Here is a 27,982-nt window from a genome sequence, read left to right on the forward strand (position 1 = left end):
CTCTGCCTTCCGGGTACCCCTGTCCCTCTGAGCTGGCTCTTTCTCGGGAAGTAGGTGCACACTTTTAGGTAGTTGGAGTCTTATGCCTTGGTGTGCATGGAGAGCACAGGGAGGTTCTCATAATGGGGTACTTGAGATACCAGTATGCACTGGCCACTTTAAGGCCACGTGGAATTGCTTGCTTTGGCTCTGAGGATATTGTGACCTCTTAAAATATAAAAGTGGGAATAGACTTTATCTCTGTTTTTCCTTGTACCTTACCCTCAGCTGGGAACTTAATTAACCAAGGTGGTTAATGGAGAACCAAGGTGGTTAACGGAGTCAGCTCCACACAGACATGCACTCAGGCTTCATTTCATACATCTCTCTCTCTCTCTCTTTTTTTTTTTTTTTTCCCAAATAAGGATCCAGGATCCCATATGGCACTTAGCCTCCTAAACAAAGATCATCAGCCCTAGACAAGAAGCAGGTGGCCTGGCACAGAGAGCAGAGGTTATTTTTGCCGCTGGGCTCCTGCCATTTCAGAGTTTAATAATGGCAAGGTTGCACAGCGGGAGGCTGACCCCAGATGCTCTCCCTTTGGTGGGGATAGAGCAGTCCCACCGCCTCTGCAGGGAGTAAACTTGATCAAATCTAGGTCACAGTTACTCTCTCAGAAACGTCTCCGTCTAAACTTCCTCCCATTTGCTACCTACTTGCTACTTCCAAATCTGATCCATTTGGAGTGAAGTCACCAGCGTTAATTGTTGACCTACCCTGGTGTCTCGTCAACACCTGTGACGAGGAGATCGTGGCATTTTCTTTCGGGTCGACCCTTGGGCAACAGGTTGGAAAGACTTTGTTTTAAGGGTGGTATTAAAGACCAGAAGTTGGAAGCCTTTACTGTACTCCTGGCTCCGCCTTTCCGTAGGGTTTGGCTTCCCTGTTTATAATCCGAAGAGGAATTTCAAGTCCGAACGCAGGAGACAAAGATGAGTAAGAAGGAAAGAGCAAGGAAGAGGGGTAGTAACTGGAAAGGAACAGGAGAGAACTGTGAGGTCGGGTGACTGTTACGCAGGCGTGTATATCTTTTACAGAACTCATTGAACTTGTACTTTTGAGATCCATGTGTTTTACTGTGTATAAAACATGTGTATAAGGAGTGAAATGCACTGGTGGTGAACCAGAGAGTGCATACTTTATTTAATTGGTGAGCTATAGCCAGTTGCTTCCCCGCAGGATGTGGGCCCAGTGTTGCTACGGTTTCAAGGAAAGCCTGAAATTCAGATATATTTTTAAAATTTGTTTATTTATTTTGAGAGAGAGTGAGAGTGTGTGCACATAGGCGCATGCATAAGCACAGAGGAGGGGCGGAGAGAGGGAGAGAGAATCCCAAGCAGGTTCCGTACTGTCAGCGCAGAGCAGGACTGCAGGCTTGCACTCACGAACCATGAGATCGTGACCTGAGCCAAAATCAACAGTCAGATGCTTGACTGACTGAGCCACCCAGGTGCCTTCAGAAACTCAGATATTTTTATAAAGATACGTAGACCTGTGGGCCCTATTTGGTCAAACAGAACACCAGTTTGTGATCTCCAAACTGGAGGCTTCTTTTTAAAAAAGTTTTTTTTTTCAATGTTTATTTATCTCTGAGAGAGAGAGAGAGAGTGAGCAGGGGAGGGACAGAGAGAGAGGGAGACACAGAATTCGAAGCAGGCTCCAGGCTCTGAGCTGTCAGTGCAGAGCCCGACGTGGGGCTCGAACTCACGGATTGCGAGATCATGACCTGAGCCCAAGTTGGATGCCCAACCAACTGAGCCACCCAGGTGCTCCCAAACTGGAGGCTTCTTAATTCTCCCCTAAGGATCATTACAGTTGCAACATTGAATGATTCTGGCTCGCAATGAGGCCTTGAACCAAAAAACAAACAAACAAACAAGCAAACAAACAAAACAAAAAACAACCTCGCTTATCTCTCAGTTTTCCTCTCACCTATAAGATGTTGGGAAGTCATAACTAAACTTTACAGGGATCTGGTGAGAAGCATGAGGTATCGTGTACAAAACAACTTGGAAATACAAAGACGCAGCACATAAACACAAGTCTCTGTTACCTTTATTATTATTATAAAGAATTATTGACATTTTCAGAATTACCAGTGTTGAGAGTAGGAGCACCGAGCTTTTCCAGGACGGCTGATAGAAACATCAACAATTCACCATGAGTAAATTGCATGCGTGCAAATGAACATGCAGACTTTTCATTATCCTTGGAGGGGGATGTTCCCGTGTGGTGTGTGACAAAAAGAGAAGGCATTTCATTTGTACAGCTGCTCATATAAATTGCAGAAACTCTGGGAGCCAAAGTCCAAGGTACGGCAGTAGCATATAAGGAAATGAAGCTGATGCTATATTAAAGATTCCTTGTCACATGTACTCACTGCCTGGGGACGGGGTTGCTCCAGCCTTGTCAGTGACATTTTGTGAACAAGCAGCCTGTATTGGATGGTGATAAATGGATTATCTTAAATGTCATTCGGCAGTGTTTTAGAGTTGCAAGGAGAGTTTTGATATTGAGTTGTTGGTTAGTATATTCTGCACCAATCCTTTATGATGAAATAATCTCCTGAAGTTACATTCAGAAATGTCAAAGTTGCTTATTTCTTCAATCACCCGTAGCAGTTTCTATTACAAGATATGCAGAGAAGATTGTGTAATAATGTCAAACTATTTATAGCCCCGTTTCCTAGGACTCTCGACTCTCCCGGAGTTGTTTGTGTATTTAATACCAAAGATTTGTTTTTATATTTATATAAATTTTTCTATTTCTAAATTGACTTCAGCTGAGAATGTTTCACGAGTTTTTATAGAGAGTACATTTAAAAATTGATACTGGCATTCAAAAAACCAAGGCCAATCTAACCCTTTTTAGATACAGACATTCCCTTAATTCGGTTTTAAATATTATAGTAGTCTCTGTGTGTGTGTGTGTGTGTGTGTGTGTGTGTGTGTGTGTGTGTACGCATGTGCATGTGTTAGAGCTGTGTCATTAACATTATATGGGTGTTATAATTATAACAAATTTAAGACATGTTGTTTATTTAGGATAAAGCAGTATGTAATACTTTGGCAAAAGATGTTTTATTAATTATTTCATGCTAAGGTATACATTATTACATTTTAAATATTTCTTTGAAATTCCAGGTTTCATAACATTACTGTTGCACAGAATATAGTCATCTGTATAAAGATTTGGTCCAGTGGGTTCATATGGAAATAAGCACAGAATAGATTTTGAAAGCATGTCTCAAATTTTACTTGGCAAAGTTATTCTAAATATTGGCTTTCCTCCCCGAAAGATAAGCTCTTTCTAGACACAGTATTGAGATTATTTAATATCTCTCTGCACACAGTGACTCCCTTCAGCCCCTCTCTACTAATCTTACCCCCATCATTGCTTCCCCACAGTTTTTTTTTTTTTTTAAGGCATGTAATGTTTATTTTAAAAAATAAAAGCAATATAAAGAACATTGACTTGGACCATATAAAATTACTATTTCTATAGATCAAAACAGCCACATAGCAGCAATTTTATACAGCTCATCCTAACAGCTAATATTTCTGTCCCCCTAATAGTTTACTGTATGCTAGACACATGCTTGATGTATATTAATTTGATGTAACCCTATGAGTAGGTACTGTTACTACCCCAACTTGCAGATGAGAAAGCTGAGGGGCAGATTGATTTAAGTAGTAGTAACTGAAATCACTCTCTAAAAGAGCTTTGCCAATTTACATTCCCATCAACTGTGTGTGAAGAACTGATACCAATTTATCTCTCTTGATCATTGTGTTTTGGCCACTTTGATAGGTGGTGTTAGTGGACCTTTTACTTTTTCTTCTCGTTTCATCTGTTCACATCCTTTATGCAATTTTCTGTTAAGTTGTTTATCTTTCTCTTTTTGATTTGTGGTTCTTCATGTGTTCTGTATTTAATCCTGTTCCTTGATTTATATTTTGGCCCGATTACCCAAGTTTTATGTTTTGAAATGGAGGGCTTATTCCCCTCTCATTTTCTTTTTTTAAATAATCTTGTTGCTGTTTCCTGCCTTTTACTTCCAAACGAACTTTAGAATCAGGTGGTCAGATTCCATTTTTTTAAAAATGCTGTTGGCATTTTTATAATGAGTGCATTGAATTTATAGATTGCTATGTTAGAGAACTTTAAAACAAACTTTTTCCTCATCCATTAAAATAATGTATGTCTTCATTTGCTACTGTTACCTCTTGTGTCTTTTAAGTAGAGTTTTAGAATTTTTCTTCACATCCTTTTACATTTACTTTTAGGTATTTTAAAGTGTCACTGCTTTCAGTGGAATTACACACATGTAGGATAGCTGCTGAGTGTTTATCTTTATTTGTATACCTTATTAAATTCTCTTCTCATTTCTAGTAGTTTTTCAGTTGATTTCCTTGGAATTTCTGGATAACGAATGATGTAACATAACAATGATGTTGCCCTTTTCTCTCCAACACAGATACTATTTTATTTATCTTTCTTCCTGTCTTAGCTGAGATTTCCAGAAAAGTGTTGAATAGTAGTAGAGTTAGTAGGCATCTTTATATTTTTTTATTATTAACTAGGACAGTTCCAGTGTCGCACAAGTCAGTTTGAGATTTCTGGTCCATACTTTTTATCAAGTAAAGGAATTTTTATTCTCTTTGATGCATATTGCATTCAATTGGATCCTAATTTTTTAGGAGAGAGGTTGTCTACTGAGATGACCGTATGGTTTTTTTTTCCTTTAATTTGTAAACGTGATATATTACATTGTTAGATTTTATGCTGTTGAACCATCTTTGCATTCCTGGAATGGACCTGACTTGATTGTGATGTAATACACAGATGGACTTGACCTGCTGGCATTTTATTTACTATTTTCCTATTCATTTTCACAAGTGTGACTTCCCTGTAGAGGTCTTATCCCTATGGACACCCTACTTAACAGGTCTCAGTAGACTTCATTCATTATTAACTTTTTTGTGAAGTGGACACTTTTGAAATTTCTCCAAGGCTTGATTGGTTTCGGGCTTTTTTTAGCATCAAGACTTGCATGCAATATCCCTCACGTTTTTGAACTTTATTTCAATTTAACACTTTCCAGAGGAAAGGCATGCATTTACGCTTTCAACTTTTTTGCTTTTGCCTCCCAGCTTCTTTGTGTGGAGGGAGTATAAATATTTCCTTGAAGCATGATGCTGCCCCTTTATGAAACCTGGGATTGCCCCTTTTCAATCGGAAAGTATAAATTTTCCTCTTCATTCTTAGCCCATTGGAGCCATAATTGTATTTAGTCCTAATTTATATCAAATGTTCCCCTAGAAATAGACATTTACTATTTCTAAAAACTGTTAATGTTTATTTATTTTTGAAGGAGAAAGAGAGACAGAGCATGAGCTGGGGAGAGCAGAGAGAGGGAGACACAGAATCCGAAGCGGGCTCCAGGCTCTGTGCTGACAGCCCAGACGTGGGGCTCGAACTCACGAACCGTGAGATCATGACCTGAACCGAGGCCGAACGCTTAACCAACTGAGCCAGCCAGGTGCTCCAACATTTACTATTTTATAGTGACAAACACCTGGTTTGGAGAACAGTATTTTGTCTTTTTTTTTTTTTTTTTTTTTTTGCAGAATGTCATGTATGAGGCATGCCTACCAACACTCCCCCTTCTCTGGCCCATGCAGATGTCACTAATCTGACTGCCTCTTCCCTCCTGAGCTCCTGTATAGTCTTCTCAACAGAGCATAGTGAACAGCTACCACCATTTGATTGGCACTTAAAATGTAGATGGAACCTATTGCTGTCCCTAGTGTCATGGAAAAGGCATAGAATCGAAGCCGGGCACCCTGGGTCATTGCAATACTTGGTCTTTGTTGCCACAACTATCCAATGAAGAGATTAAGCTGGGACATCTCTGATGGATCTTCTGTTTTGAACCTTTACTGCTTCTGTTTACATAGGCTCCTTCAACATTGTTTCAGGACCCCAAATTTGCATATCTTCAGGATTTGTAAATCTCCACTGAAGGGTACATTTGGGGTTTTTACGTCCCCATTTTGCTGTTTTTGTAAAACAGCAAATACGTCTTGCCCTTCAGCGGATTCTTTTGTTGTTGTTCAGTACTTCCTCCTATTTTTAAAATTAATAAATTCTCCTTGTAGAATATTCGAAAACTACATAACAGTATAAGAAAAAGACAAAAATTACCCTCAATCTTACAGTCCAGAACTGTTAGCATCGAGTGTATGATTAGAAAGATTTCTGTTTTAAAAAGTTTTTGTAGGGGCGCCTGGGTGGCGCAGTCGGTTAAGCGTCCGACTTCAGCCAGGTCATGATCTCGCGGTCCGTGAGTTCGAGCCCCGCGTCAGGCTCTGAGCTGTCAGCCCAGAGCCTGACGCGGGGCTCGAACTCACAGACTGTGAGATCAGCACCTGAGCTGAAGTCAGACGCTTAACCGACTGAGCCACCCACGCACCACCTTTTCACTTTTAAATATTATGACAGATATCCTTTTATATAATCTTTGAGCCTTTATTGAATAAATTTCTAGATATCAAATTACAAGGTGAAAGGAAGTATACTTTGTAAGTTCACAACACATTGTAGTACTTGATAAATATGTGTGCAGTGAGTGTTTGAATAAAACATTACCCACTTGATTTTCAGAAAGATGTTCCAATTTACATTTTCATCTACAGTTTTTGAGAATGCCTTTCTCTTCTCATGTTTGGGAGGATGGAATATTACCGTTTAAAAAAAAATCTTTGCCAATTTGATGGGCAAAAAGTTACCTCTCGTTTCATTTCTTTGTCACTACTATGGTTGGACATCTTTCATGTTTCCTGGTTGTGGGTATGTATGTGAATTTCTTGTGTCTTATGTCAATCTCTGCCCCCCCCCCCCCCTTTGGAGGCATACATGTTAATTGTTAATAGCTACAAAGTCACAAGCTCATTATCAAGGTGTCACTAGTCTTTGACAATTATAACTAACTTTGGGGGCAGAATCCCAGTATGGAGGTAAAGAAGAGAACTAGGAAGTCTCCGTACATCTGACATGACTCTGCAGTCACTAACTCTGCTTTCCTAGGTCCATGCTAAAATTGAGACGTGCCAGCTTTTTTGGTCATTTCTGAAGCTCTTTTGGTTGGCCTTTGGTTGCTCCCTTCCCGTTGGCCTTCATTCAGTTTGCCCCGTCCTTGGAGCTCTTGGCTTGCACAGGAAGCCTGAAGCCAAAGCATGCGAGCTCAGTAACTCTCATCTCTAGACTTGAAAACCCGGCTTCCAAGCTTCTGCTGCTTACCAGCAGGCCACGCACAGCCCTTCCTACCAGTGAGGGAACCCAACCCGCTGCTCCCAGCTGTGTGTGGCCTTCACGAGTCGAACTATGAAGAAGATAGAACCAGTCCCACCCTTAAGTCTAGAAGAACTGGTTAATCGTGTCGTGAAACCACATGCCTTTGCACTTTTCTGTTGCGACTCCTAATTATTCCTGACTGGAATCCCTTGATTTATTCCTCATCCTTCTAACTTGATGCTCCCGAGGCCATTTTATCAGTTGTGAAATTAGTCCCTGACCTCTGTGTTCTGGTGAGATTATTTTTTTTAACGTTTATTTATGTTTGAGAGAGAGAGAGACAGACAGAGTGCGGCCGGGACCGGGGCGGGGGTGGTGCAGAGAGAGGGGGAGACACAGAATCTGAAGCGGGCTCCAGGCTCCGAGCTGTCAGCACAGAGCCCGACGTGGGGCTTGAACTTGGAAACAGGGAGATCATGACCTGAGTGGAAGTCGGACGCTTAACTGACTGAACCACCCAGGCACCCCCTGGTAAGATTATTTGGCAAAACTTTTGCTACATGGAAACCAGAGTGGCTGAGAAAAAGCCCCGCTTCTGCATCTGTCACGTTCAGGACTCGCCACACAGGTTACACTCTGCATATGGGCTCCTGGGTAAGGGAGCCGCTGTGAAGAAGAGCTAATGTCCAGCTCATGCTCCAAACCGGGAGACTTTGCTTGCCCACACGGGGCACCTTTTTCTGATTTGCCCAAAGGTGCTGGAGACGCTTGCTGAGGCCCCGATCAACAGCGTGTATGTCCTACAAAGTGCCTCTCCTTCCAAGCAGGTTAGGATCCAAACAGCTGTCTGTAAGACCTTTTGCTTGTAAATCCGAAGCAGCATTGAACAGCCAGCTACTGACAATTCTGTCCGGCGGGGGCATACTCCTGCTCTAGGAGTTAGGCTTGTTCTTATCATAAATCTAAATGGGAAGTTCTTGGGTAAGAGAAAAGATTGTATTTAAATAGCTCGGTACACAACAGTTTTCTTTTTCATTGCAACATAGTTGGGTTTTTTGTTTTGTTTTGTTTTCCTTCCTAGAGCAACCATAACGGACACAGGATTAGCTGCAAAAACCACTCTGTCGTACTTTGGAATTACAGAATTCTACATTCCCACAGATTCACGTTGTACACAAGGCTAAACAGACTTTAGCCAGTTTTCCTCAGAGGGATAGCATGGATTCTGCACAGTATTTCAGGCCTAGTGAGCTGTCGTCAAATTTGGAGGGAAGGTCGTGTCAACGATTCTTACATTAAAAAAAAAAAAAAAAATGTTTTTAAGTGGTTTTTCTTTTTCAGTTGGAGGTAAAGTTCAAGTGGCATATTCCTTTGTGTTCCCCCAATCATTGCACCAAAAACGCAAAGCAATCTCCCCTCGTAAGTAATGTCAGCAGCCATGAAGGAAAACCGAAAGCCCTAAATGGCTTTTAAGAGCCATTCTGAGCTTAATTTTAGTATCTGGATCCTGGGCCTCCGAGAAGGATGAGGCAAAGGCTGACCCCACCACACTTTCTCATTGGCAAGCACTGCAGAGGAGGAGCTGGGGGGCTGTTAATCTCAACCTCACTGCCCGTGAAGGTGGAGGGTTGCACGCTCGTGGAAAGGCACGGCACGCCTCACCTGCACCTCCCCCCTTTGGCCTGCCCAGTTTTGCGAATATGATGCAGGGAGGGCGCCTTACGTGAGATTTCAATTTTCCTTTTCGTGGTGGAAACTAAAGTCTAAGTGACTTTTATTAGGCCTTTCATTCAGATACCATGATCAGTGAGCGGATAAAGAGAGCCTTACCCTGACGATGTTCCTGTGTCCTAATGTCACAATCCAGAGGCGTTTTCAGTGGCATCGCTTGTTTGCCTGGAGGGTTCAGAGAGGTTTCAGCCTCTCCCACACCTCGTCCCGAAAGTTGCCATTACAATACCTGCTCGTCAGAACTTGTTCATCCGCACTGGTGATACAAGCCCTGTCTTCGAGTGACAGAAGGCCCAGAAATACTGCTCTCGTGGCGGCTCTGCCCAAGAAACCTAGTTTTCTAACTGGGCTTCCGAGCTATGGAAACTTGGTCACCTTTCACCTGAATCTCTAATATGCTTTGCAAATGAGGAGCTGGTGAGAAAAATATGCAGCTTGAAGCTGGCAAAGTTTTAAGTGGGTAAAGCTTGTAGTGTTCAGATCATAGCCCCAAATTACTTAAGGGCTTCTGCTAACATGGAAATAAGACTCTTTTCTGCTGAGAGATTGGATATTCAGATAGATTTTTTTATGAAGGAAATAAATATTTCAACATGCAAACACTACCCATGCGGGTAGTGATGCTTCAAAACAGGGTCAGAGGTCAGGTGTTTTTTTTTTTTTTTTTTTTTCCTGTTTGTTTTTTGGGACAGCTCCCAGTTTAAAGGTATTGCACGTTACTACCTACCCTGAGCCTCACATGGTAAAGTAATTACCGCCAGCTAGCACAAAATATGTACATTCATTTTTATTTCCAAAGGTTCTGAGATTCCTCTCTGCATTTTTTGGTGGTCCTCATTATAAAAAAATAGATCACGAAGAATGGATGGTTTTTCTCTATCGTAACTGTAAAAAAAAAAAAAAGTGGGGCTGAAAAATGCATGTCTGATAGGTCAACTTTGAACAGACTTAATTTGTAGTAATACGAGTCAATAAAAATAGAATGTGGTGGGTTTTTTTTTTCCTTTAGAGAATAGTGTGGTTCATTTTCATAGTTTGCCCACAAAACATGCCACAGACCCCCTAGTGTATTGGATACCTGGAGGAGAGGCTGACCGCTAGGTTATCTGAGCGGATGGGGGTCGAGATGTCTTCAGGCAGGCACAGGGATGTGTGGCACGCGTTGTTCTGAAGCTCAAACACCGAGTGGAATTTTGGTCACAGTTGGAATTGTTCGATGGGACTCAGGTCTTCTGCAATCTCCCCCCCGCCCCCACACCCCTTCAAATAGGGAATTTGCAGAGCAGTTAATTAGTAGTTACGCAAAACAGCAGAAACAGCCCAGATCCGCACAAGAGCCAGCAGGTAATGTCAGCGAGGGAGGCGGGCGAGGTACAGTGTGGGAGAGAGCTGAGGGCACCAGACAGAACCAGAAAGCACACTAAAGCCGAAAGAGGACAGCCAGCCAGTCCTCTGCTGCAGCCCGCGGTCGCCGTGACCAGCCCACTGCCGGCCATGGGGCCAGGTGATCCCGTTGTGATGCACCCGCCAGATCTCTTTTTTCCGGAAGAAGCCAGAAATCCAGATTTTTTTTTTTTTTTTTTAACGAAACGTACTTCCGTAGAAATGTTGACGGCTAACTTCTTTTTAAAGTTGAAAAACATGTGTGAGGGCTGGGTTTGGCCTCTAAGCCACGGTCGTGACTTCAGCTTGCACAAAATGGACAGAAGGGGAGCTGGGTGCTTCGTGGCAGTACCTTCTCATTCTCCAAGGGAGGTGTTCGTAGCTGGGTGGGTTCTGAACAATTACTGAACAATTCTGTAGACTCCACCGCTATGGTGAAGAATGTAGTTACTCTGAAAACGAGGGCAGCTTCTCACATTTATGTCATTTTTTCGTGCTTTTGTTTTGTTTTGTTTTAGAGTCATAGATCCTTTGTCAAGGCTGACCTAACTAAGAGAGTAGAGTTCCAGAAAAGTTGGTAGGACAGAGCCGCCCTTAGCTTTCTTTCCTTGCTGACTTTTAACCCATCACAAAGTAATTACTTCTCTCTCCTCCCCGCCTCTGGCATCAGCCTTTGGAATGTGGTTATTCTTTAAAGTTCACTGTGAGGCAGGACGTTATTCACACACATCTCCTTTCCCAGAGCTACTAAGCCTCAGTAGAAGACAGCGTTCGTGCCACGGTCAAACAGATGAATCATCACTCAATGTGTGCTTTTGAGTAACTGCTGGTTTAGTAATGATCAGATAAGACTTTGACGAAGTCCGTGATATTGTAATATGATTATTTTAATATTGTTTCTTTGGGGCCGTCCTTCACCCTTTCTCCTGGCATCTGAGTTTCTTGGGTAGAGAGTGGAATGATGGAAATATGTTTGTTCTTCAGGGCAGAGAGGCGTGGTGGTGAGTAGAGAAATTACAGTGTGTCCTCAGCCGCCACTGATGTCCTTCCAAATAGGTGAAGTTTAGTTTAAAGCCTGCCATTAATTCTTGGCCCCTGGCAAGAGTGGTACAAGGTTGCCTGTTTGTTCCAGTGGGGGGGGTGGGGGGGGTGGGGAGGGGGAGGACAGCAATTAGTCAATGACATTTATGACCGATTTATAAAACACAAATGAAATAATTGGTTACAAAATCATGACAAGCCTTCACTTGTCGTTTGCAAACTCGTTCTCAACACATTGTGAAACTTTTATTACGAACACCCTTTGCAGAAAGCAAACAGCAGCCGATCTGAAGAGACCAAGCCAAAGCCCTTGGCTTTGGGAGTAGCTGTGGGAGGAGAAGATTCTTGAAGTTATGTTTCCTGTCCCCTTCCCAAACAAGCCCCCTTGTTACTAGATCCAGAGACCGTTTCGGGCAGGGAATCACCACGGTTTGGGTGTAAGACGCCCAGGTATGAAAAAGCAAAAGAAAATCTTTGCCACCAAACTTAAAAAAAAAAAAAAAAATTTTAATGGTTATTTATTTTTGAGAGAGACAGAGACAGAATGCGAGCGGGGTTAGGGGCAGAGAGAGAGGGAGACCCAGAATCCGAAGCAGGCTCCAGGCTCTGAGCTGTCAGCAAAGAGCCCGACGCGGGGCCCGAACTCACGAGCTGTGAGATCACGACCTGAGCCGAAGTCGGACGCTCAACCGACTGAGCCACCCAGGCGCCCCTTTGCCACCAAACTTTGAATGCATGGGAGCCCTGTTTGGTCTTTGATGAGATTTAAGTACAGGCTGTTTGTAGAATAGTTAAGGGAGAGGCAGTATGCACACTTACAGCCCTTTGCTTGCCCCTTAAAATACCGTCTCGGGGCAACATCAAGGAAGGAGTGCCAGTGTTGACCCCAGATGCTGGCCCCAGGTGATTTTTCCGTTTCCACATCTTTCAGTGCCTCACCTCTGATCCTTCACCTCCAGAGAGAGGACATTCGCCAAATCGGACGAAAAGGGGAGCCAGGAGCTAACTGTACATGTAAAGATAGGTATCCTGGGATATAATTTAAAGCTAATTTTTAAAAGAGTTTGTCCATGTCTTTGATAAGGACGTTCTCAGTTTGAAACCCATAGTTTTAGGAGAGATGTTCCATTTCTTTCTTTCTTTCTTTCTTTCTTTCTTTCTTTCTTTCTCTCTTTTTTTCTTAATTCCTCTTAAACGTTTCAGACCCGTGATCCGATAGGGCTGGCTAGATCTAAGTCTTTTATTTTTCAACACTTCTTTGCAAAATTAAGAAAAACTGGCTGGTCTAGTTTAGAGAAGAAAGCGAATGTGAGAGTATTTTCATGAGGCATTACAGCACCAAAGCCTTTGCTTTTGGTGATAGACTGCCGTAATTTTGAAATCATTTTATACCACGCTAACGCTCTCAATGTCCAGTTTTCTTCTCAGACTGCTTAAAACAACAACCACTGCCACCCGCTTTTGTGAAAAATGCGATCGGAATCAACAAAAGGAAAGCTGGCCGTGGACGTTACTCAGCAAGGCTAGGTTAAGCTGGTCTGTGTTCTTCCAGAACATACCGTTGAGGATTTCAGCCATCTCAGCCTGGCAACATGGGGTTGCCTTGGCCTCCTTTGTGAAGAGCAGCCACGCGTTCCCTTCTCCAAAGCTGAACATCGTCCCAAATGCACTGGATCCTTCTGACGGGCCTTTCTTTGTGTGGCACACAGGAAGGGACGGGCCATGAATATGCAATGGCTCACATGTACTGTTGTCTTCTGCAGAAAATCCCAAAAGGGTGCTCTGATCTCAGGATTGGGAGCCCATTTCTGATTTCAGCCTAGACAGGTCTGCTGAAAACCATAATCAAGCTGATTGTATTGCCCTGGAATTCTAATTTCCAGTTTAGGGGTTTGCTATATAATCTCTAGTAGAGTGTGTCTAATCTTCATGAAACCCAGAGTCTTTATATAAACTCTATGGATTTCCTTCCATGTGTCTAGGCCGAGTGGAGCTGTGTCTTTAGGCTGAGCTGGAGAGACATTAAATTACTGAGTTACATGAAGGCAGCGTTGTGAAGTCGCTCTCTTTTTGAAAGACCAACTCAAATTCTATATGCTGCAGCTTTGATCCTTTTCATTCAATTCTAAGTACACTTGTTATTATAGTAACTGTTGTTTGTATGTTATTTTAGCTTTTTACTTAAGTAGCTATTTAGCAATTTAAATGAAAATGTAATTAGGTTACATCTGTTTTACATGCATGTAATACCACGCAGATGTAAACTTCTATTAAAGCCATATTTTCTTTTTGGCAAGAAAAGGCAAAAACAAAATTGCACCCATCACTGGAGTACGTCCTGCTCTTTAAAAAAAAAAAAAAAAAAAAGTATACACAAAGCGCCGTGCTATTATTTACGTGGTGGTGAGAGCGTATCACTTCTATTTTTCAAAAAAGTAAAAGAACCAACAAGTGCCTTATAATTTATCTGGATGCAGAGTTGAAAAGGACAGTGTCCTGTGGGTTTGTGCAGACAGGGGCACATCCATCTGTACGTCGTATTCGCTGGCTCTTACAACCCACGCGCGGCGGGAAGGGCCACGGGGCCACCTGGGGCCACACCTAGGTCTGCTTTAACCTGACTTCGACAAGGCCACTTTACTTTCCTCTGTGCTTGTTAACGAGGGTGCAGGTATTTTGAATAGTGTAAAATAGAATGAATGGTGAGTGGATCTGGCTGCAAACAGCCCCTCCCCTCTGCTCCCCCCACCTTTTGTAGGCACAATGGGGATTGAACTCCGAAATTAGTTCTCCTGTTTTGGGAACCACGGCCTCCCTTATAGCCTGTTAATAGGATTTATAAAACATCATTTCAGACAAAGTCACTTATCTTCTTTGCTAACGAGACACAAAATTTGGACTGTCTGGAACCAGGTAGTATTTTAAGAGCTGCCCATTTGTCCCATACATGTTGAGTATTTCAATGCAGCCATTTTTAACGGTGGTTTTTATGGTGTCAGTAAAAATATTTTCATATAATTCTTCCTTGTAAATATGGTTAAACTTTCAGCTTTCTGCTACTTGGTGACCTGTTAAATGACTTAATGTACTTTCAAATTGATCGTTCAGCACCAAGACAATAAGCAGCCAGGAGGAGCCAGGTTTATGGCATTTTGCTCTTTTGTGTCGGGGCCTTAAGCTGAGCTATGAGACACACACACACAAAAAAAAAGTCTAGCAGAGTTTGCAATATTCAACTTCTTAGAGTTTTTTCATCTCGGATTCTCAAAGAGAGAGCATGGACGATAATGCTTCCTTCTCTCTTGTCCCTGTTTTAAGAAGCTAGTGTCTTAGATGTCAAGGAAGGGAAATATTCCCTCCACGTAGCGATAGACCTGCCATCCATCCGACACTTACTATGTGCCAAGTGCTGTTCTAAGTGCTTCCTGCATTGTTTAATCCTTTACGGCAAATTCACGGGGTAGCTAACATTGTCATCCCTCATGCTTGCGGTAAAGAAATTGGACCCCCCCCCCCCCCGCCACCCCGCTGAGAAGTTAAGAATCTTTTCCAAGGTTATAGAGCTAATAAGCGGTAGAAGGAGGATTTTTAACCCGGACAGTTTGGCATTGATGCCTAGTGTTACCGCGTGTCATACTAGGGTTTGTTGTGGTGGTGGTTGTTATTCCTTTGTTTTTGTTGTCTGCTATCACCTGAATCAAGCATCTGTGACCTGGAAAGAATCTTCAGATACTCTTTCTCCCTGCCTTGCACTTTTCCAAGTTCAGAAAAATACACGTGGAAGCCCTCGGTACCCCAGAAATGAAACTAAATACTAAGCAGTACTCATGATACTTGGAGTTTAGTTCGTGGGGGCTTTGGGTGAGGAAGTCTGGAGGAATAGAATGCCAAGGAGGATGAAATACATACTAAATAAAGATTTGGCTGACGGCTCTGGGAGCACAGCCGAGAGAGTAGTCAAGATCGGGGGGAGAAGCTTCTTTTGACCTGGGCATGGAAGAATGTAGGGGATCGTGATGCGCGAAGGAGGCAGGCGGTATGTCAAGCTTCGGGAACGGAGTGAGCGAAGACGTGGAGAAAAGAAACCACAAGCTGGCCTGTTGCACTTGGGAAAGCAAGATGTGGCGAAACCTCACGTGGGCACTGGCAGAAAGAGCGCCAGGCCGGAAAGAGAGCGACATCACCCAGGTAGGGCGATGAGAACGGGCAGTTGGTTAGCAATAAGGAGGGAAGGGGTAGATTTGAGGAGGACACTGGGGGCTCTAGCCCAGTAGGCTGGTAATCACGTTAGTCATAAAAGCCAACTCCAGTTCAAGAAAGTCATGTATAGGGAGAGAGAATCAGGTCCGTGAAGAACACAGACCCTGTGTTCAGCGTCCTAGGTCTGAATCTGGGCTCTACCCAGCTGTGAGCAAGCTACTCGTTTAATTCTTAGTTTGCTTACCTGTAAGATGGAAAAGCATCTAACTCTTGATTTCAGCTCAGGTCATGATCTCACGGATCGCGGGTTCGAGCTCCACATCGGGCTCTGTGCCGACAGTGTGGAGCCTGCTTGGGATTCTCTCTCTCTCCCTCCCTCTCTCTCTGCCCCTCCCTCACTTGTGCACATGCTCGCTCTCTCTTTCTCTCTCTCTCAAAATAAATAAATAAACTTAAAAAAAATTATGCGTTAATTTTCTCGGAGTTCTCTTGGGCACACCACGGGGAGCTGTATCCTTCTGTGCGTGCCCTGCAGAATTCCGTGGCATTATAAACTTGGTGAGTCACTAGTACAGGAAGGCCACCCAAAACGTACCCTCTTCTATAACCTAAATCTCAGTGTGCGTGTCCTTTCTTTCTCCTTTCCAAAGTGCCCAAGTGAAGCTATTAAGTAGGTAATACGCCATTAAACCCAGATCATGGCGTTTGGGAAAATCACACCCGAGCCCGGTGAATAGCGCGCACTGTTAATTGTTAAGCTGCTGATGCCGGGCGCCTGACCCCACGGCATTTGTGTTGTGACGGCCCTTTCGCACTGGCGAACTAAATGAATATCCGCCACGATGCGAGGAGTCAGGGACGGGTCTGGGAAGCCCGGACACAGCATCAGATTGCGTTTCACCGAGAGAACAAGATTGATTTATTGTGTTACATGGGGGTGAGGTGGACCCAGCACAGGCACCGCTGTACCACATGCTTTGTTATTCCCTTGTCTGCTAAGTATGCAAGTACAAACAGCTTTCACACAATTTTTTACCTAGAAAGGAGCCCGGGGCTGCATCCAAGTACATTTAACATATGAAAATTGAGCTGCTTTGAACTTGTATGTTTTTGATAACTGCTTGGTGTGCTTCCTGGAGGATCACCTGTAGGCTTTTCTTTCCAAATCCTCATCCCTTTGATTGAGTGCCAGGACAGACAGCCCTCACTGAATGACTCTAGCCTCGTAATTCTTCCTTCATTCAGAGTTGAAAGGGAACAGCTCCAGATTCAATAGGCAAATCCTCAGATTTAGCTAAAGTCATTCAAACACTTTAAAACTGAAATTGTTTTGTTCTAAAATAGGGTTCAGATGGGCTACCGAATGTTTACACAAGCTAGTTGCCGCCTTGAACTACAGGATGAGGAAGAAAAACACATGGCCCTCCTCCCCTCCCCCCGCTCCCGCCCCGGCTCCTCGCCCCACCTCCTGCCTGCCTTGCTTTCCTCCTTGCTGTCTCTGTGTCCCAGGGGTAAAAGGAGGACCAGAAGTTTGAGAGTCAGAAGTTTCAAAGCAACATGGCCTGGGTTGTTTTTTTTTTCTTTTTTTTTTTTTTCAACACAGGGATAAGAACATACTTGACTCTTGTTTTCTCTCCTCCGTAAGGCCCGGCTGAACGTTCCTGCTCTCTCTTCCCTGCCCCCTTTCAGAGGAAGGAAAACAAGCGTGTTCTTTTTATCTTTACAAATGTGCCTGGTGGGGGCTAATCTAAACCAGTTCAAGATGCCTTTATTTAAAGCTGTCGAGAGGAACGGAAGGTGCTGCAGAATTAGAAATGAGGTAGCTTCTGGGCCTCTTTGCCATCCTGCTCCTGAAACTGCCCTCCCCCACCCCGCCCCGCCACCCCCTTTCTGGCACCAACCTGGATCTCTGCTGAGATCTCTGTTTCCGAGTCTTTTCAGAGATCGTGTATACTAAAAGGTTGTTCCTTTCGGTTGAACATCCTGTGTCTGTCCTATTTGGCCAGAGAGTGCTTCTGTTGGGAAAAGCCATCTTCCCTCTGTGCGCCTAGTGCCCTATTTCAGAAGGAAGCCTGAAAGAGCCATTTCCACGTTCTGTGTGCGGTCCCGCCCTGCGCAGCCACTGTTCCTCCTGAGTGAACAATCCTTGCCCTCTTCTCGGCCACTGGAAGAAGAGAAGGACTGTAACCCCTTATCAGGGCACTGGGGATCTGTGTGCCCCACTCAGGTTGAACTTGAGGCGAGGCTAGGAGATCGATTCTCTCCTGGCCGGTTTCCCACTTACGAAATGGGGCGTCTTTGCTAATCGTTGATACCAAAACTTTGGAAAGAATTTGGCGTATCCGTCAAGTGAAAGGTGTTACGTGGTTATGAAAAAGATCCCAAGACTGGGGGGCAGGACACAAAATGACACAACAGTGATCCATACAAATCTCAGAACTGTACCAGGACTTGACCCTGTTGGCCTTGTGAATTTTGACCTACTGATGCTATATATGAGTTTATCAACCGCCTCGTTCATTAGATCCTTCCCCTGTTTCTCCTTTTCTGTTTCTCTCCTCGGAAGGCTTTTATAACTTTGTAATCATTTATAATTTTAAAATGCCTCTCATAATGCTTAAAAACAGCACTTGATTTTAATGAGTGCTGCTTAACCGTAGCAGGATCGTATCTGCATTACCGTTGATCCTTACAACAATACTTTGGAATGAAAGTAGAAAGTTTATGACACATTTTATTATATTCCTAAATGTGAAAGAGGATTCTAATTTAAAAATAAGTGGCTATACTTTTTAATTCTTATTTAGCCTCTGTAGCTGTTTTAATATCCCTTTTATGGTTGACTGGTCAATGTTTTAAAACAAGTTCTTCAGGGACTCTATGCCCATTAGTCCCTGGCAATAAAATCTGAACTTTACTAAAATAAAACATGATGCCATGGGGCAATTAAGAGGAGAACTTTCAGAGATGACTGCGAATATGAAATACAGTGATTTATTTTATTAATGGATAAGGGGAAAACCAGCCCACCTCTTTTAAGCTCAACTATGTGTATTTGGGTTTTTTTTTTATATTTTTAATTTATTTCTTTGTTTCTCTCAGGGCAGTAGGGGGTTCCATAGTAGGCTGTTAAGGTACACCAAACCTCCTTTTGTAGCCTGCCACTTCTGAATATGAGCCTTTATTTTTTTTCATTTTATATGGAAAATGGGGTGATGTCACTTAGGAAAGCATTTTTCCCCAAAGTGGTTTTGGGAACCAGAATCTGGTGATGTGTTATTTAAAAGCGATAATGCAGTAAAGCTACGCCTTGTGCTTGAAATAATTGTAGGATTTATGGGATATATCCCTAACCTGTTCAGTTTTATGGAAGGACAAAATACAGGTATTCATTTCCTCGTAACTTTCTTAAAAACTCAGAAGCGCAGTTGACAGTTGTTTCCCGAACATTATAATACCTTCTTTGTTTATTAAGTAAGAGTTGGTAGTAATTTAGGACTCCTGCAATTTAGGAGTTACTTAATTTGCAAATGGGATTGGCCTCTCTAACCTTTGAAGGAATGAGTTACTGTTAATGTTTTTAAATTTTCATTGACTCTCCATTGCCAGCTAAAGGATAAGGCTCAGGTTTTTTAAAAGCCTTACCTGACTTTCAGCCTCCTTTCCGTTACGCGCCCCCCTCCGCCACCCCTTTCCCTCAATAGTAGGTCTGCTCCACAGCGTCGACTACATCCCGAATTTTCCATCGATTGTACTTTTTTTCCCCCCTTCTCTCTCCAGGGACTCTTCTTCACCTTGTCCTACCTGTAGCCTTCCTCTGCTTCCTCTGCCAATGTTTCCTCCCTTCAGAGGGCTTCTGGACTCGGTAGCCAGGGCGTCCACAAACGCAAGATGTGCAGAACCCGCCTGCACGGCCGTGTGTGGCGGCCCCCTTGGCATCCTTCCCCCCCGCCCAGCAAATTGACCTCCTTCCCTGGTCCCTGGCACTTTCTACAGATCTTAACTATTGCACTTGTCACGTCCAGCATAGCTGTTTGTGTAAATGTCTGTCTTGTTCACCAGACAGTGAGCCTCTTGAGGGAAGAGGTTGTCTTAACTATCTCTGTGCCCCAAGGTGCCCCAAGGGAGAGGCACAGTGACTGTCAGACGAATGCATGGACCACTGTTTTCCTGCATTAAGAAATGTCAAGAGATACCTGACTTAAGAAGTTGGATGAAGAGAAGCTTTTTTTTTTTTTCTGTTTTAAAAGTCATTAATCAGCTCACACGATACACTGAGGAATCCTCCTCCTGTTAGACCAAGGAACACTGAACTCAGAGATCACCAGGAGCCGGCCAAGGGCCTGTGGTTGGCTAGTGAGACGCCTCATTCTAGAGACTCGAATCTTTTGGTTCCACAGCCCTGACCACCATACCGATGTTATCCTGGCAGGCACACGGTGTTGCCCACCCAACAGCCAATCTTATCTCTACCCTGCCTTCTTCATCCCCGCTAAGAGAATCCCAACTGGGCTCAGCCCCTTGATTTCAGGGAGGTTGGCCCCTCTTGCAGACACACGTGGTAAATCACAGTTGGGTTAAGCCAGCCAAGGGGTTTCTATTCCTCTGGGCTAGATGCTCACTTTTCTCAGCCTCCCTGGCAAGCCCAGGTGGGGGCGGGGAAGAAGGGGGTGTGTGACACAAGTTCTGATATCTGTGCGACATAAGGCCATGTGGGCTAGGAGCTTCTAGAAGGGATTTTCTTCCTGATAAAAAGACCAGCCTCATGAAGGCATCCTACTGTGGCTCACAGTTGGGGTGGGGTGGGGGGGGTGGGGGCAGGATTCTGGAGCTGTGCAGGCAGCTTTCAACCATGACATGACACGTATGAGGGCAAAAGCTAGTGCACTGATGCTGGCAGAACAAATGGAAAGAAAGCCTGGATCCATGATGGCCAGCCTCAAAGCCTTTCACTTCCAGACCTCTTAGATGGCTTACCCTTTTGAGAGTTAGTTTTCTGCTACTCAAAGCAGAGTACATCCTAGCTGACTCACTTCCTTGGAAAGGGAAAAATGAAAGTGGAGACAGCATCCTAAGAGGAAAGATAGTGACTGGGTAAAATGTATAGAAGTCTGGGCAACAGAGTAGTCAGGAAATGTGGTGACTGACTTGTACACTTCTGTTCAGCCCAGGGAAGACCCACCACGAAGCCCCCGCAACATTCATCATTCGAGAAACAGTAAGTTATTGGTGCGTCTGGGTAGCCCAGTTGGGTTAAGCATCCTGCTCTTGATTTCGGCTCTGGTCATGATCTCGCGGTTCACGAGTTCGAGCCCCGCGTCGGGCTCTGTGCGGGAAAGGTTTCCTGGAGGCGGTGAGAGTTGAGCTGAGTCTTGACTGGGAGTAGGATTTCTCCAGGCAAAGAACAGTGGGGGTAGGAGAGTTGGGGTATTCAAGACAAAGGGAATGTGTGTTAAGATAAAAAGGCACAAGAAAAACAGAACAGTTGGAAACTGTAAACTTGTTTGCCATGTCCGGTTTAGATCTTTTTCATTAAGATTTGGCAAAGTTGGTGGTAGCTACAAGTGTGTTATATTATGCTGTATACTTTTGGTATTTAAAAAGTTTCGTAACAATTAATAATAACTTCAAGCGGATCAATGAGAGACGAAGGCATTGCGTATAACTATCCTTTCAGAACTCTAGATCTTCGGGATTATTAAATAATTTTAAGCAGATCCTCAGAACTCTAGATCCTTGGAATGTTAAATCATTTTAAGCAGAATTAAAAAGGGGGTGGTTTCCATGGTCAAATAAGTTTGGGAAACATTGGCTTAAATAAAATTGAATAGTCTTCATCTCCGTAAGAACTCCTAGAGCCTCGAATACTCTCACATTAATTGTTACTGTCCAAAAGGAAGCTACCACCTAGAGCATGTCCCACAATATATTTGATTGTATACTCTTTTTTATGTAACTATCTGCAGAACCGTGGCATTGGAAAGGGTTGGTATAGACTACTTCCGAGAGCTTGACTGAGAAAGAAGATAGAGTTATAGGGTGACAGCTAAAATGGCGGATGAGTGAAGGAAGACATTTCATAAGACGGGAATGTCAAGAGCATGTGTGTATGCCAAGGGCAGAAAGCAGTGGTGAGGGAAGTTAAAGACACAGGAGCAGGGTGCCTGATTGGTAGGGCAAAGGGCGGTGCTTCAGGTTACAAGAAGGAGGCACGTTAACGGACCTCTGCCAGCATCGCTGTTGAAGACGTCAAGATTGTTATAATACTGTGTTTCCATGTTCTATGAGAGAAGGTAGGACTCCAGGTCGGAGACTTGATAAATACACTGGAGGCTACTTACTGAATTTGAGTATCAATTACTATTTTTCCAGCTGCAAGAGACAAGAAACCCAACCCACATAGACTTAAGTAAAAAGAATGTATTGGTTCATGTAATTGAAAAGTACATGGTGGGCACCTGGGTGGTTCAGTCAATTGAGCGTCCAAACTCTTGATTTCGGCTCAGGTCATGATCCCAGGGTCGTGGATCGAGCCCCTCGTTGGGCTCTGTGCTGAGTGTGGAGCCTGCTTAAGATTCTGTCTCTCCCTCTCTCTGTTCTTCTCCCCTGCTCTCTCTCTCTAAGAAAAAATTTTTCTTTAATTTAAAAAAAAAAAAAAAAAGGAAAACTACGTGGTAACTGGCTTCATGCATAGCTGAATCAAGGGAATAACCATATCACTGGGACCCGTCTCTCTGCTCTTAGGTTCTTCTTAGTTGGTTCCATTCTTCCCAGCTGCTGGGAGCTTTAGCCTCTTCTGGTTCCAAGACGGTTGTAGCTCCAGACTTCACGTCTACCATCACAACACTAATCCCATAAGAGAAGAAGTTCACTTCTTCTCAGAAGCCTCAGATTCTTGCCATGCCTCCTTAGTCTGAATGAATTATGTGTCCATCCCTGAAGCAATCCCTACAACCAGGAGATAAGGCATATTCTGATTATCTTAAATCAGTTAGTCCCCAAGTACCCTCCCTACTCCCTCTGCCCCCCGCCCCCGCCAACCTCCAAGTAGTGGAAATCCCCAAAGGAAAATCAGGAGTTCTATATCTCAGGAGTGAAACGTGTTAATAAGGTAATGTCTTCCCATCTCCAAAAACGGAAACTCCCGAAACAGGGCCCTTAGATTTTACCCAAGACGATTTTAAGTTCTAAATGGTAGGACGTTTAGGGTCCCGGATCGGACAGCATGAATTAGATCCCTTCCATTTGGGGCACCCAAGTAAACGAAGGCTGTTGACAGCCATCACTGTGAGGGCTGTTGCTTACCGAGGAAGTCCTGCAATAAATCCTCTTCGGAAATAAACAAAAAGCAGTTTTTGAGAACCCAGCTTTCACCGAAGACCAGAACCTGTCAGCCACGGGCAGAAGCCATTAACAGGATTTATATGTGCCCGTATCCAGCACTGAGTCAAAGGGAGATATGCAGAGGGGATTTCTCTCTTCTGGAAACCCAGCAGAGGAATGAGGAAGACTTTCTGGGTAAAGTTTCAGGGAACCTAATGCATAAATCCCCTTAACAAACACTGGGATTTGGGTTTGTAACTCATCCCTCTCAGCTTGGGTCCTATGGAGACAAGCTGCCAGAGGGCCAACACAGCCAGAGCCAGGAAGAAAGGGGTAGAATTTACGGAGAAAACAGGGACACTGCTTAAAATGGTGACATGTCCACAGTGTGGCCCTGGGCACATTTTTGCTTTGAGGACACTTGGTGTAGTCCAGGAACTGTTGCCTGAGACCCCACAAAAGCAGCCAGTTGCTGGCTGGTCGGGGGTTGTCCCCTCCCTCGTGATCTGCAGCCTGACTGACCTTCCTTTCTTCTTTCATTTAGACTGTGCCAAAAATGGGTTCTCCCAAACTGTGTGACAAGTTAGAACAGGAGAGTCTGGGTTCTCTCCTGTCTGCATCACAGAGGGTATCATTAATTGGCTAAGTTTCTACCTCACAGGGCAATTTAAAAAACAAACAGACAAGCAGCACACATTCTTTTTCCTCCTCTGAATATTCAGATATCCTTCCCATAGGTACCTCTCTGGCTTTGAGTGAGGAAGCCAGAGTCTATATGCAGACAGCATGCCATGATCTCTCTTTACCTATTTGTTGCAGTAGCTATAAAGCCAGAGCAAACGGTGAGTCGCAAAAGGAAAAGATCCAGAATGCAGCCAGCTGAAAAAGAGAACAGGAGTGATCTGGTATGATGATAAATGCTGTGCTCTATTTACGCTTTGGCCGTGGATTTGGCCACCACTCAACAGCCTCCATGACCAGCTCTCCACTTTCTGCTTCTTTTCTCCCTCCTGTTCGGTGGCAAACTTACGTTGGCTGAGGATTTACTTGTCACCCCGCGTTGACATTTCAAGTTATTGCATTAAGAAAAACACAGGAGAAAGCAAACAAGCAAGTATATTCTAACAGGTCACCAGGCAGAGGAGTCCTACTCAGATTTCAAAGAAAAGGAGGGGGGTTGGGGTAGAGAATGGAGAACAGATATATTTGTAAGGGGGAAAAATCCTCCTAGCTTTTTGGGCCCAAGTAAGATCTTAGGTTGTGATTATTATTCTCAGCTACTGGTGATTCCTGGGGCTGCTAAGGGGGATTCTGGCCCAACTCCATTTGCTGTGTAATTCTACGGAACCATGCTAACATTCTGATTTCTCTGCTTATAAGTGACTGCGACAACAAAGACCATAACTCCGCTTTAAGAACTGTCTCCACAGTGTCTCCGGGGGACAGGTTTGCTTTGGTCTCTAAATTCCCCAAAGGCAAGCTGAGACTATGTAAATTAAAGAAACAGAGCCAGTGACAACCAACTCTGTGGTTTTATTTGATTTTCCACAACACATGTCCATCAGCATGTTGTAGACAACACAATATGATTAAAGCACAGCAATCGTCACTCGTATATTGCATTTTAATTGCTATAATGTGCGATGAATAGTGAAGCTGGGACCAGGTATACTTTTCTTTCTTTGATTCATCAGGATTTGTAACAACAGAAAACAGAAGTCAGTCAGTGGGTACCCTGGGCTGGGCTGGGCTGCTTATCAGCCTTGTGACCCTGGATAAGTCACTAAGTATCTTTGGATCCCATTTTCCTCAACTCCGAAATGAGGGGTTTAAACCAGATACGATCTAAACAGCCTTCCACTTCTGGCATTGACCACTGCAAGGCTTTTTCTGGTCTCTGGAATTCGATTTCTGAACCCGGTGATCTTTCAGCCCTTTGGCAGTTGAATCCCTTCCTTTAGGATCTATGACAAAGATGACTTCTGTCTAAGCTTTGGATTTCTGAAACTAATTCCAGTGAATTGCATCATACCTATTTTTAACTAGCTTACATTAAATAGAGAGAGAGAGAGAGAGAGAGAGAGAGAGAGAGAAATAGAGATAGCAATTTAAATAGTTCTTTCCTTGCTGTTCCCTTCCATGAGCATTTGCCCTGGAGTAGATGTGAGACAGAGTCTGGAAGCTGTGCCCACCTCTTCTGAGGGTGAATTTCTTCCTACTCTGAGTGTCATTCTATACCTCCAAGGTGCTTTGTTCGCAATATGGCCCTAGGACATAAGGTGACTTAACTGACCATTTAGTGTTTCCCTGAAAAAAATAGATCTCTTCCAGTGACGGAAGAAAACCTAGCTGGGTTGGACTTACTCGAAAATGTGGGTGCCTGGGTGCTCAGTCAGCTGGGCCTTTGACTCTTGATTTTGGCTCAGGTCATCACCCCCAGGTTGTGGGATCAAGCTCCCTGGCCAGCTCCGTGCTAAGTGTGGATCCTGCTTGGGATTCTGTCCCTCCCTCCTTCTGCCTTGCTCTCCCTCTCTGTCTCTAAACTAAATTTTTAAAGACTGCAGAATCTCAGGCCCTCAGAGGTTTTGAGTGTAGCTTTGACTCTGCATAATTTTTGCCTTCTCGGGCGACTTCAGGATTTGATTTGCCTGCCCCGCGAGCGTAAGATAGGACTCGGGTGTGAAGGTCACTGGATTTCGTGCTCGTGCCCTGCTTCTAATGGGTCTGTGAAGCGATGAGGGTGGAGTTGGGCGAGCATGTTAATCCGCCCGTTGTACTTTATGGCTTTAAGACCGCTGAACTGGTTGCCCAGGACTCACTCCTTCCCGGCACCCCTTGGGAACTTGCCTTTTGGCGTGAGATCCTGGGGTTGTGCTCTCAGACAGCAGGCAAGCTGCCAGTGTCAAAGTCAGCCTTCCTACCCCAGGAGGCTTTAGCACCAGAAAGGGCTTCCTTTGGGCCATGTGATGGGTAACATTGTGTTCCAAACACTGCAGGGGAAAGACAACACATTTCTACTTGAATGCTTGCTTTTTGTCACCTAAAAACCAACAAGTGGAAGAAGACTGGGAGAAAACTCTGACAGGAGTACGGTAGTCTCTTTATCTGGTAATGAAGCGAGGTGCCTTCTTAACAAATTCTAAGCAAAGATATGGAGTCTGCTTCTAGCCTCTTCATCCTTATTTGCCGCATGGTGGCGGTTCTCGGAGAGAGATCTCTACTTCTCCTGAATGTCACATTACCCTTTAGCATTCCAGAAGCACTTCAGATCTTCAAAACTCTTAATAAGCAATGACTTTTATAGTTATTTTTAAAAGCAGTGATACTTAAATTCTTATCTTTTAAAAACATGCTCAGGGCGCCTGCCTGGGTGGCTCAGTCGGTTGAGTGTCCGACTTCGGCTCAGGTCACCATCTCGCAGTTTGTGAGTTTGAGCCCCGCGTCGGGCTCTGTGCTGACAGCTCGGAGCCTGGAGCCTGCTTCGGATTCTGTGTCTCAGACCTCTCTCTCTGCCCCTCCCCTGCTCACGCTCTCTCTCTCTCTCTCTCAAAGATAAATAAACATTAAAAAATTTTTTTTAATAAAAATAAAAACGGGGGCGCCTGGGTGGCGCAGTCGGTTAAGCGTCCGACTTCAGCCAGGTCACGATCTCGCGGTCCGTGAGTTCGAGCCCCGCGTCAGGCTCTGGGCTGATGGCTCGGAGCCTGGAGCCTGTTTCCGATTCTGTGTCTCCCTCTCTCTCTCTGCCCCTCCCCCGTTCATGCTCTGTCTCTCTCTGTCCCAAAAATAAATTAAAAACGTTGAAAAAAAAAAAATTAAAAAAAAAAAAATAAATAAAAATAAAAACGTGTTCATCGTAAAGACAAGAGCAAGTGCTGATGATGATAGGGAAAAATTAGAGCCTTCATGCATTGTCGGTAGGGATGTAAAATGGTGTAAGCTCTTTGGAAAACAGTTTAGAAGTTCTTGAAAGGACTAGAATGATCCAGCAGTTCCACTCCTGGTTACCCAAGAGAAATGAGAACACGTATCTACACAGAACTTATATAGACATGTTCACAGCAGCGTTACTCCTGAAAGCCAGAAATGGAACCAACCCAGATGCCCATGAAATTGAGTGAATTATCAAAATGTGGCATATCCATACAGTGGAATATTATTTGGCAGTAAAAAAATGAAGCATTGATACGTGCTACAATATGAATATTGAAAACACGGTAGGTGAAAGAAGCCAGTCACAAAGCACCACATACTATGATAACATTTACATAAAATTTTCAGAATAGGCAAATCAGTTGAGACGGAAGTTACATTTGTGGGGGTCAGGCTGGAGTGGGCAGAAAGGAATATACTAAAAGTCACACAAGTGTACTCTTTACATGGGTAAATCATATAGAATTTGAGATATATCTCAATAAAGCTGTTACCCAAAATCTGTTTAATTTTTTTTTTCAACGTTTTTTTTTTTTTTTTTTTTTTTTTATTTATTTTTGGGACAGAGAGAGAGACAGAGCATGAACAGGGGAGGGGCAGAGAGAGAGGGAGACACAGAATCGGAAACAGGCTCCAGGCTCCGAGCCATCAGCCCAGAGCCTGACGCGGGGCTCGAACTCACGGACCGCGAGATCGTGACCTGGCTGAAGTCGGACGCTTAACCGACTGCGCCACCCAGGCGCCCCCAAAATCTGTTTAATTAAAAATGACGGATCACTAAATTCTACTCCTGAAATCGTTATTACACTATATGTTAACTAGCACGGATTTAAGTAAAAACAACAACAATACCTTACGTGAGATCATGTCATTTCCCTGCTTCTCTGTCACATCTAGAACAAAACCAGTCTCCTTACCAGCACGTGGTTCCTGCCCACCCCTCCTTCGTCTTGCCACAGTGGCCTCTGTTCTGTTCCTACACTTTGTAAACTGTGTGTTTGTCTCCAGGCCTCTGGGTTTGCTCCTCCCCTGGCCT

General features: G+C 44.0%; 1 protein-coding gene and 1 long non-coding RNA gene across 5 annotated transcripts in view; one reads left to right on the forward strand and one right to left on the reverse strand.

The window, feature by feature from the left end:
• FTO (FTO alpha-ketoglutarate dependent dioxygenase) overlaps positions 1-27,982 on the forward strand; it is a 389,551-nt gene that overhangs the window by 266,836 nt on the left and 94,733 nt on the right. The gene's annotated exons all lie outside the window — the stretch shown is intronic.
• LOC132690381 (uncharacterized) lies at positions 21,860-27,919 on the reverse strand. Of its 2 annotated transcripts, none has more exons than XR_009615368.3 (3): positions 27,864-27,919; positions 23,820-23,892; positions 21,860-22,638 (listed from the first exon to the last, which is right to left on the reverse strand). It is a non-coding gene; the product is annotated as an uncharacterized LOC132690381 (long non-coding RNA). The 2 variants fall into 2 exon arrangements; XR_009615367.3 differs by having other exon boundaries at positions 27,799-27,910.

Source organism: Panthera onca, chromosome E2 (genome assembly GCF_046562875.1).
Source record: "Panthera onca isolate mPanOnc1 chromosome E2, mPanOnc1 haplotype 2, whole genome shotgun sequence".
Classification (NCBI taxonomy): Eukaryota; Metazoa; Chordata; class Mammalia; order Carnivora; family Felidae; genus Panthera; species Panthera onca.